Below are 11,375 nucleotides of genomic sequence, written 5' to 3'. Positions count from 1 at the left end.
TCCCAAATTGACAACACCAAGGAATATAATAGCAAAATTCCAAAATTACCAGATGAAAGAGAAGGTGCTGCAAGCAGCCAGAAAGAAACAATTTAAATATCATGGAACCACAGTCAGGATTACACAGGACCTTGCAGCTTCTACATTAAAAGAGCAGGGCATGGAACATGATATTCCTAAGGCAAAGGAGCTTGGAATGCAGCCAAGGATCAATTACCCAGCAAAAATGAGCATCATTTTTCAAGGGAGGAGGTGGATATTCAAAAATAGGAGACTTCCAAACTTTCCTGATAAAAAGACCAGAGCTCAACAAAAAATTTGATCTTCAAGTACAGGACTCAAGAAGGACTTAAAAAGGTAAATGGGACAGAAGATACAATATGTTGTTAATAAGGGGGGGCTTTTAAACCCCTACAAGGGAATGTGAGACTTGCAACCCTGGAGAACTGTATTATTATTACACCTTGTTAAAAGAATATACATAAAGAGGGTGGATATTAGTTGACTTTGATGTAATGATAAAAAAAAATCTTATCAAGTGGGTTAAATGGATCCAAATAAGTGGATCAATCTGATCTTAGAAAATGTACTGAGAAAGGAGGAGGCAGACAAGGGTAAATTACATTACAGGAAAAGACACAAAATCCTATTACAGCAGAGGGAAAGAAAGGGGGGGAGCATTGTTTGAACCTTACTCTCATCAGATTTGGCTCAAGAAGGGCATAATATAATCAGTTAGGTATAGAAATCTAACTTGCCCTATAGGCAGTAGGAGGGAAAAGGGGAAAGAAAAGGGAGGTGGGAAAGAAAAGGGAGGGGGAAGAAGGGAGGGAAGAAGCAGTAAGTAAAGGGGAAGAAAAGGGAAAGGGATAATAAAAGGGGGAGGGACTGAAGGAGGGTGGTCAAAAGCAAAACACTAGTGAAGGGGGAAAGGAAAAAGGAGAAAGAAAAGCATAAATGGGGGAAAAGGATGGAGAAAAAGACACAGATAGTAATCATAACTGTGAATGTGAATGGGATGAACTCTCCCATAAAACAGAAATGGATTGCAGAATGGATTAAAAACCATAATCCTACAATATGTTGTTTACAGGAAACACATTTGAAAAAGAGTGACACATACAGGGTAAAGGTAAAAGGCTGGAGCAGAATATATTATGCTTCAGCTGAAGTAAAAAAAGCAGGGGTAGCAATCCTGATCTCAGACAAAGCAAAAGCAAAAATAGATCTAATCAAAAGAGATAAGGAAGGAAACTACATCCTGCTAAAAGGCACCATAGACAATGAAGTAATATCATTACTAAACATATATGCACCAAATGGTATAGCATCCAAATTCTTACAGGAGAAGTTCAGGGAGTTACAGGAAGAAATAGACAGCAAAACTATACTAGTGGGGGACCTGAACCTCCCCCTCTCGCACTAGATAAGTCTAACCACAAAATAAACAAGAAAGAAGTTAAGGAGGTGAATAGAACATTAGAAAAGTTAGGTATGATAGACCTCTGGAGAAAACTGAATGGGGATAGAAAGGAATATACTTTTTTCTGCAGTACATGGCACATACACAAAAATTGACCATGTACTAGGGCATAAAAACCTCACAATCCAATGCAGAAAGGCAGAAATATTAAATGCATCCTTTTCAGATCATGACAATAAAAATTATATGTAATAAAGGGCCATGGAAAGATAGACTAAAAAATAATTGGAAACTAAATAATCTAATCCTAAAAAATGATTGGGTCAAACAACAAATCATAGAAACAATCAATAATTTCATTCAAGAGAATGACAATAATGAGACAACATACCAAAACCTATGGGATGCAGCGAAAGCAGTTCTTAGGGGAAGTTTTATATCTCTAAATGCTTACATAAATAAAATAGAAAAAGAGGAGATTAATGAATTGGGCATACAACTAAAAAAACTAGAAAAAGAACAAATTAAAAATCCTCAACTAAACACCAAATTAGAAATATTGAAAACCAAAGGAAAAATTAATAAAATTGAAATTAAGAAAACTATTGAACTAATAAATAAAACTAAGAGCTGGTTTTATGAAAAAACCAATAAAATAGATAAACCTTTGGTTAATTTAATTAAAAAAAGAAAGAAGAAAACCAAATTACTAGTATCAAGAATGAAAAGGGCGAAGCTACCACCAAGGAAGAGGAAATTAAAACAATAATTAGGAATTATTTTGCCCAACTATATGCCAACAAATTTGACAATCTTAGTGAAATGGATACATATTTACAAAAATATAAATTGCCCAGATTAACGAAGAGGAAGTAAAATACTTAAATAACCCCATCTCAGAAAAAGAAATTGAACAAGCCATTGATGAACTCCCTAGGAAAAAATCTCCAGGGCCAGATGGATTTACATGTGAATTCTATCAAACATTTAAAGAACAATTAATTCCAATACTATATAGACTATTTGGGAAAATAGGTGAAGAAGGAGTCTTACCAAATTCTTTTTATGATACAAATATGGTGTTGATACCTAAATCAGGAAGAGTCAAAATAGAGAAAGAAAATTATAGACCAATTTCTCTAATGAATATAGATGCAAAAATTTTAAACAAAATACTAGCAATAGATTGCAGCAACTTATCACAAGAATAATACACTATGACCAGGTAGGATTTATACCAGGAATGCAGGGTTGGTTCAATATTAGGAAAACTATCAGCATCATTGAGCATATCAACACAAAACCAACAGAAACCACATGATCATCTCAATAGATGCAGAAAAAGCTTTTGATAAAATACAACACCCATTCCTATTAAAAACACTAGAAAGCATAGGTATAAATGGAGTCTTCCTTAAAATAATAAATAGCATTATCTAAAACCTTCAGCAAGCATTATATGTAATGGGGACAGGCTAGAAGCATTTCCAATAAGATCGGGGTGAAACAAGGATGTCCATTATCACCACTGTTATTCAATATTGTACTGGAAACTTAGCTTTAGCAATAAGAGAAGAAAAAGAAATTGAAGGCATTAGAATAGGCAAAGAAGAAACAAAGCTATCACTCTTTGCAGATGACATGATGATATACTTAGAGAATCCTAGAGAATCAAGTAAAAAACTACTTGAAATAATAAACAACTTTAGCAAAGTTGCAGGCTATAAAATAAACCCACATAAATCATCAGCATTTCTATATATTACCAACAAAGCCCAACAGCAAGAGATAGAAAGAGAAATCCCATTTAAACTTACTGTAGACATTATAAAATATTTAGGAGTCTACCTCCCGAAACAAACCCAGGAACTCTATGAACACAATTACAAAACACTTTTCACACAAATAAAATCAGATCTAAATAATTGGAAAAACATCAGTTGCTCATGGGTAGGCCGAGCTAATATAATAAAAATGACAATCCTACCTAAGCTAATTTACTTATTCAGTGCCATACCAATCAAACTACCAAAAATTATTTTATAGAGTTAGAAAAAATAATAACAAGATTCATTTGGAAAAACAAAAGGTCCAGAATATCAAAGGAACTAATGAAAAGAAATGCAGGGGAAGGTGGCCTAGCAATTCCAGATCTTAAATTGTATTATAAAGCAGCAATCATCAAAACTGCTTGGTACTGGCTAAGAAATAGGGAGGTGGATCAGTGGAATAGGTTAAATATGCAAGACACAGTAGTCAATGACTATAGTAATCTATTATTTGATAAACCCAAAGACCCCAGCTTCTGGGATAAGAACCCACTCTTTGAAAAAAACTGCTGGGAAAACTGGAAAAGAGTATGGCAGAAACTAGGCATAGACCCAAATCTCACACCATATACCAAAATAAAGTCAAAATGGGTTCATGACTTAGATATAAAGGCTGATACCATAAGTAAACTGGGAGAACAAGGAATAGTTTACCTATCAGATCTATGGAGAACAGAAGAATTCATGACCAAACAGGAGATAGAGAACATTATGAAAAGCAAAATGGATAATTTTGATTACATTAAATTGAAAAGTTTTTGCACAAACAAAGCCAATGCAACTAAGATTAGAAGGAAGGTAGAAAATTGGGAAAGAATTTTTACAACCAGTCTCTCTGATAAAGGCCTCATTTCTAAAATATATAGAGAATTAAGACAAATTTATAAGAACACAAGCCATTCCCCAATTGATAAATGGTCAAAGGATATGAACAGACAGTTCTCAGATGAAGAAATTAAAGCCATCTATAGTCATATGAAAAAATGCTCTAAATCATTGATTAGAGAAATGCAAATCAAAACAACTCTGAGGTACCACATCACACCTATCAGATTGGCCAACATGACAAAACAGGAAAATGATAAATGTTGGAGAAGATGTGGGAAAATTGGAACACTAATACATTGTTGGTGGAGTTGTGAAATGATCCAACCATTTTGGAGAACAATTTGGAACTATGCCCAAAGGGCTACAAAAATGTGCATACCCTTTGATCCAGCAATAGCACTCCTAGGGCTATATCCCAAAGAGATCAAACAAATGGGAAAAGGACCCACATGTACAAAAATATTCATAGCAGCTCTTTTTGTGGTGGCAAAGAATTGGAAATTGAGAGGATGCCCATCCATTGGGGAATGGCTGAACAAGTTGTGGTATATGAATGTAATGGAATACTATTGTGCTATAAGAAATGATGAACAGGCTGACTTCAAAAAACCTGGAAAGACTTATATGGTCTGATGCTGAGTGAAGTGAGCAGAACCAAGAGGACTTTGTACACAATAACAGCCACGTTATGCAATGACTAATATTGTTAAACTGAACCCTTCTCAGCATTACGAGGATCTAAGACATCTCCAGAGGCCTTGGGATGGAAAATGCTGTCCACATCCAAAGAAAGAACTATGGAAGTCGAATCGCTATCACTTATTTTTACCTTCTGTTGAGTTTTGTTTCCTCTTTCTGATGGTTCCTCCTGTTGGTTTTAATTTTTACTTACAACTTCACTAGTGTGAAAATATGTTTAATGGGTATGTAAATGTAAAGCCTATATCAAATTGTGTGCTTGTCTTGGGGAGGAAAAGGGAGAAAAATTTTCAACTCAAAAGCATATGGAAGTGATTGTTGATAAATCAAAATAAATTAATAAATTTTTTTTTTTAAAAAAAGAAGAGACATCAGTGTACAGGGGGTAAGAGACTGCCCCAATCCATTAATGGTCAAAGGCTTTAATAAAGAAGCAGTTCTCAAAAGAAGAAATGTAAATTATCAATGAGCATAGGAAAAACAGCTCCAAATCATGAATAATAAGTAAGAGAAATGCAAACTAAAACAACTCTGAGGTTTCATCTCACATCCACCAGGTTGACAAATATGACAAAAACACCAAAATGGTAAATGTTGGAGGGGCTGTAGCAAGACAGGTGTGCTAATAATTGGTAGAGCTGTAAATTAGTACAAGCATTCAGGAAAAGAATTTGGAATCATATTAGAAAAATCACAAAACTGTACGCTTTGATGAAGACATACCACAATGAAGCACATATCTAGTAGTGAGGAGGTCTCTCAAGGCACAAAGAAAGGTCCCATATAGACAAAAATATTGTGGCAGCACACTTGTGTTTGTGTGTGTGTGTGTGTGTGTGTGTGTGTGTGTGTGTGTGTGTGTACCCGCACTCGTGTGATAACAAGGAATTGGAAGCAAAAAAGGTGCCATTTTGATTAGGAAATAGTGAAATAAATTATGGTATGTGAACATAGAGCACTAGGATTGTTCTGTAAGAAATGATAGGGGTAGCATGCTCTAGTGGAGTTCTCTCAGTGGCCTTGGGGTCAGGAAAACCGAGTTTAAAGTCCTGTCTCTGACATATACTGTCCACACGACCCTGGGTCAGTTACTTAATCTCTCTAAGACTGTAAGTTGCACTGGCTAAGGAAATTTCCTCACTGGGAGTACCCTATAGCAATGAAATAAGTAAAAGATCTGGGAAAATGCTAATTAATTGTTTGCTGTGTACTAGGCATTAGGACTTAGCTAGGCAAAATCGAGATAGCCCCAGCCATCAAGGACATTACATTCTACTGGGGGGAGGGGGGAGGGAGAGAACATTAATGACAATTTCTGAAGAATTTAAAAGGAGTAGTCTAGAGAGAGCAGTGAATATAATATATTATGTAATATAGTATATATGATGAGGAACTTGGAAGAAGAACAGGAGTGAAAGGTGTTATCAAAGAATTGTATGAGAGAATGAGAGGACAAAGGAGATAGATGACAGATGGCCACGATGTTAGGGGAAATCAAAGAAAGCTTCTGGCGTGTTGGGTACATCCCTTGTATTGAATATATGAAGGACAGGGACAAAAGATACTCAGGATAGGCAGGTGTGGATCATCAGCTGGAATGTCCCCATCATTGAGATCACAAATCCATTGGAGTATCTGGATATGTCCCAGGCACTGGCATCAAAGCTGCCTCCAAAGTTGGAAGCCCTGGTGAAGAGAAAAATGGTGATACTGTTAGCAAAAATCAGAAAGTCATGAAGGGGAACTGCTTTGGGAGGCATGAGACCACTTTTAGATGTGTCAAAGTTGAGTTGAAGATTGTGGGAACACCTGGGTGGAATGGCCAAACAGTTGGAAATACAGAAAAAAGAATATCAGAGAGAAGTCCAGGCTGGGAGCTGGCTGCGGAGAGGTGATCACTGAAGCAAGGGGAATGGGTAGCCAGCCCTCCAAAGGAGAGAGTATGGGGAAAGAAAATCAAAGGGCCGAGGACAGCTTTAAGGGAGCGCTACATTTCTTCGGGGTAGAGACAAGGAAGGATAGCAGTCAAAAGAGGCGATCAAAGAGGTATAAAAGGGTGATATCACAGAGGCCGAGGGAGGAGAGCATTTCCAGAAGGAAGGACCGCAGATGAAATGTACTTCCTTCACCTTCATTGGGGGATGGGTGCAAACCACAGGTAATGAATGTTGCAGGCTCTGATATCTTCAGTCCTCACTGTACAAATTTTGCTTAATTTTTTTTTCTTATGAGAGAAGCTTCTATGGGAAAGTGTTTTTTTTTTTTTGTTTTTTTGGGGAAAAGAAGTGTAAAGAACAAAAGGCATCAATCAAACTACAAAAAAAGAGGAAGTCGGATGGTGTGAGTTCCAGAGGAGGAGGAATGAGTAAAGGCTGCTCGGGGTTAACGGCTCTCTCTCCTTTCCAAGGAGCCAGGCAATGCAATTTCATTGAGTCCAGGTCAGTAGCCAAGCAAGCAAGTACCCCACTGTAGCGATCCAACCACCTCCTTTCCATTTGTTTCAAATGCATTGATCACTGGATACTGAAACCAAAAAAAAAAAAAAGGGCAAAAAGCAACATGTTTGCTGCCATAAAAGGAACTCGAGCCAAATTTCTTAAGAGCTCATTGAAGGGGTAAAATAAATATGCATGCGGGTAAAGAGGAAGACATGGATATAATCTATTTTCAAACACTTTTGATTGAATTAGTACATCAAAGGCTATTACGAAGCAAATTGAGTTCCCATGGGATCGAGTCCCCAGAAAGACAGTTGGCAGTCACTGCTTCCAAAAGCTGTGGCTTTATGTACTGAGATGGCCAATAAAATGCTGCATGTCCTGAGAAAGGGAATCCCTGTGGGGGCCCCAGTGAGTTCCTAGGGGTCTTAGTGATCCGCTAGTGTTTCCCCCTGGTTCCATAGATCAAGAAAGAGGACCAGAGAGGGGAAGAAGCTGGCCTGAAGCCCCACAAGGAGGAAGGGGCAGAGCCAGGTCATCTGACTTCCTGCCATGGTGGCAGCCTCCTTCACATAGCTCTGGTTATTATCCCTTAAAAAAGCTATGTTTAATGGAGCTGGAGAAGTTCCAAATAAGGGTCACTAAAGCAGTCTGGGGAAGAGAGAGCCTCCAGTATGGATGAGGGCAGACTAAAAACATGAGACCTCTTCATTCTGGAAAGACAAAGGCTGAGGAGAGATATGATCGAAGTCTATGAAGGAAAGGAGATAAGCATTTATTAAAGTGCTTACTATGTGCCTAACACTGTGCTCAGTGCTGTGGAGACAATTATAAGCAAAAGAAAGACAGCTTTCGCCTTCAAGGAGCTCACAGGCGAGAAGACTACATGTCAAAGGGAGCAGAAACTCAAAGAAGAGCCTGATGGGGCAGGATGTGGAAGGCTGGAGAAGGTTAAGAACAGGGGTAGGAGGCGAAATGAGCTTAGAGAGGGGATGGCCAAGAGAAACCAGTACACGTTCTCTAAATCCAGCAAATGCTTCCATCAGTCGGTGATCATGCAGCAGTGCCAGGCTGGTACTTCCTAGCATGGTTCACAAGTTAAAAGGAGAGAGGCCAAAGGTTTGTAGAGCAGACTGTCACGTGCTTGTATATCACGAATGCTTCCTTCAGACACATTAAGTTGGGGGAGCCACAAATAATGTCACGAGAAATAAAACTGGTACTATTCTGAAGGAAATGACTTGTTACTGATGTGGTAGTCATTTCTGAATCAGCTGTCTTTGTATAGTCAGAACATCACCCTGTTAAAGGGAAGACCAAAGAAGAAAGGATAAAAATAAGGAGATATGGTCTGCAGTCGAGGCAACTCCAACCTGACTTATTGAAACAAACAAAAAATAATAATAAAGGAAAAATAAACTTAAAAACATATAGCAATACCGACTAGTTCCAGTAGCTCTTTTTATTGTGGCAAAGAACTTAAACTAAGGAGGTGCCCATCAGTTGTGAAATGGCTGAACAAAGTAAGGTGTATCAATGTAATGGGACAGTATTGTGTCATTAGAATGGCAAAAGGGGTGGTTTCAGAGAAGCCTGGGGAGACTTGTCTTAGATGAACTGATGTAGAATGAAGTGAGCAGAACCAGGAGAACAATTCATATACAATAAGAAGACCATTGTCAGTACAAACAACTTTGAACGACTTAAGGGTTCTAGGCAATTCCAGAAGAGTAGGAAGCATCCTACCCACCTCCTGATGAGAGCTGATGGACTCAAGGGGCAAAACAAAACATGGAGTACATTTTTGGACTTGGCCAATAGGGGGATTCGTTTTGTTTAACTGTGCGTATTTGTTACACTTTGGTTTTTCTTTGTTTTTAATTTGGTGGGGGGCAGTAGTGATAGGGTTACTGAAAAAAAACCCAGTGTTCCTATGAGGGAGCTAGGGGGCGCTGAAGAGGGTAGAGAGTTGGGTCTGGAGTCAGAACAATCTGAGTTCCAAAGCTAGCCTCTGACACGAGCTGTGACCCTGGGCAGGTCCTTTAACGTTCAATTTCCTCATCTGTAAAACAAGGATCATTTTACAGCTCTCAAGGTTGTTGGGAGCATCTCTGTAAAACACTTAGCACAGCGCTCGACGCATACTAGGTACTATATAAATGTTTATCTCCCTTCCTTGCTACGCTCGGCTGTCAAGGTGATTTTTTTTTTCAGAAGCATAGGTTCGACCATGTCAGCATGCCCTCTCCCCCCACAGCTCAGTGAGCTCTAGTGGATCCCTCTTTTTGGCATTCAAAGCTCTTCATGATCTAGTTCTTTTGTATATTTCCAACTTTCCTCCAGCTTTCTTCCCTCCTGGCTCTCTGTGATCCGTTGACACTGGCCTACTTGTGATTCCTTGGCTATAATGCTCCATCTTCCATTTTGGTCCCATATGGTTAGAGTGCTCTGCTCTCACTCCCTCCCCCTCTCAGTTTCCCTGACTTCATTCAAGACATTTCACGTGTCATGTTCCGCAGAAGCCATTCCCGGGCCCCTCAACTTCAACTGCCTTCCCTTTTCAGGAAACTTTAATCTATTCCACATATAGCAAACATGTTATCTTTCCCATCAGAATGTATGCTCCTGTTTCTGCATGTCTGGCACTTGGCGAAGTACCTAGCACAGGACAAAGGGTTGGTGTTTGAGGGGAGAGGTGCGCTTTTGGTGGGTGGGCCTTTTTCTGTTCTACTTTACGTATGGACACCCTCATTTTATTTGGTGTTTTCTAGATTCAAAATGAGAACATTTTAAAAAATTGAGCACCACATTGAGGAGGACAAAAGAACATAGAAACTAGAAATTCTGGTAGCTAAGGGCCAGAATATGAATTTTGGGTAAAATCTCATGGAAGACAAGTGGGGCAAATTATAGATAGAATTACCTTATAAAACAACACCAAGTTTCTAGAAAGCTTAGTGAGAGACCCAATAAAGCTGGACCACTCTGAAGACATTTAAGGATGAAACTAGGAGAGCAACCGATGAGAAATATTAAGATCTGTCAAGATTTTTAGAATAATCTTTATTCCATCAGGGACAAGGGAGCCACCATATTTGGACTCTAAACTTAGCCTCTGATTTATTATTACATGAGGAAGTAGAAATGGCATTGAAGAAAACAAGAAGGAGGAAAGCAACTGGGTTAGACCAGTTCTACACTGAAGAGATCTATGTTGGAGGAGACCCAGGGTTTTTTTGGGGGTTTTTGTGTGTGTGTGTGTTTTTTTTTTTTGGCTAGGCAATGTGGTTAAGTGTCTTGCCCAGGGTCACACAGCTAGTAAGTGTTATGTGTCTGAAGATGGATTTGAACTCAGGTCCTCCTGAATCCAGGGCTGGTGCTCCATCCACTGAGCCACCTAGCTGCCCCTAGGAGACAGTTTTGAGGACATCGAGGGATTGCTTCACAAGGTATCTGAAAGAGGATGGGATACTAAATTCTTGGGAAAATATCCTTTGCATTATTATTACCAAAATGAGGTGGTAGAAAATGTGACTATTCAATGTGAATATAAATCCTGGCAAACACACTTATTTTCTTAAGCACACATCTACACTATCCTCGGAGGAGCTTTGAGAGAACAAATTATAGGCATCCCGTAGATAAATGAATGAATGATGGCGGCACAGTCAGAACCTATAAAGGGCTTCAGAGAAGAGGCAGACTCATGGATGGCAGCTCCATAATGAGCTGTGAAGGGAAAACAAGAATGTCCGGCTTCATTCTTACTTTTTGAGATTGACCTGGTCAGGGACAATCATGCCCTTGGCATCCGGGCTCAGTGGAATCCTGGGCTGGCTGTGCATTTCTACTGCTGAGCACTTAATAGGTAGTTAATAAACATTTGTTAATTGGTCAGTTGACCCTTAGTCTGACTCAGTGTGGCAGTTCTGAGGGTTTCTTCTCTAACCATTTGTCTGTACTTCATTGCTTATCCTGTGTCATTGGTTTGTAACTCTGCCTTTATTTACAATTCAGTATCCTCAAATGATCTCTTTTAAAACCCAGTATTTGGTGAACAGATCTCAATTTGCTCTCTTTAGGCTTTTCTAAATTTCAATCATAAATTCCCTCAGAACCTTATCTTTCCAGGCTGAAAAAAAATCCCAATTCCCCATC

This window comes from Phascolarctos cinereus, unplaced genomic scaffold (genome assembly GCF_003287225.1).
Source record: "Phascolarctos cinereus isolate Bilbo 61053 unplaced genomic scaffold, phaCin_HiC Scaffold_8;HRSCAF=390, whole genome shotgun sequence".
Classification (NCBI taxonomy): domain Eukaryota; kingdom Metazoa; phylum Chordata; class Mammalia; order Diprotodontia; family Phascolarctidae; genus Phascolarctos; species Phascolarctos cinereus.
This window is presented reverse-complemented; position numbering follows the sequence as displayed.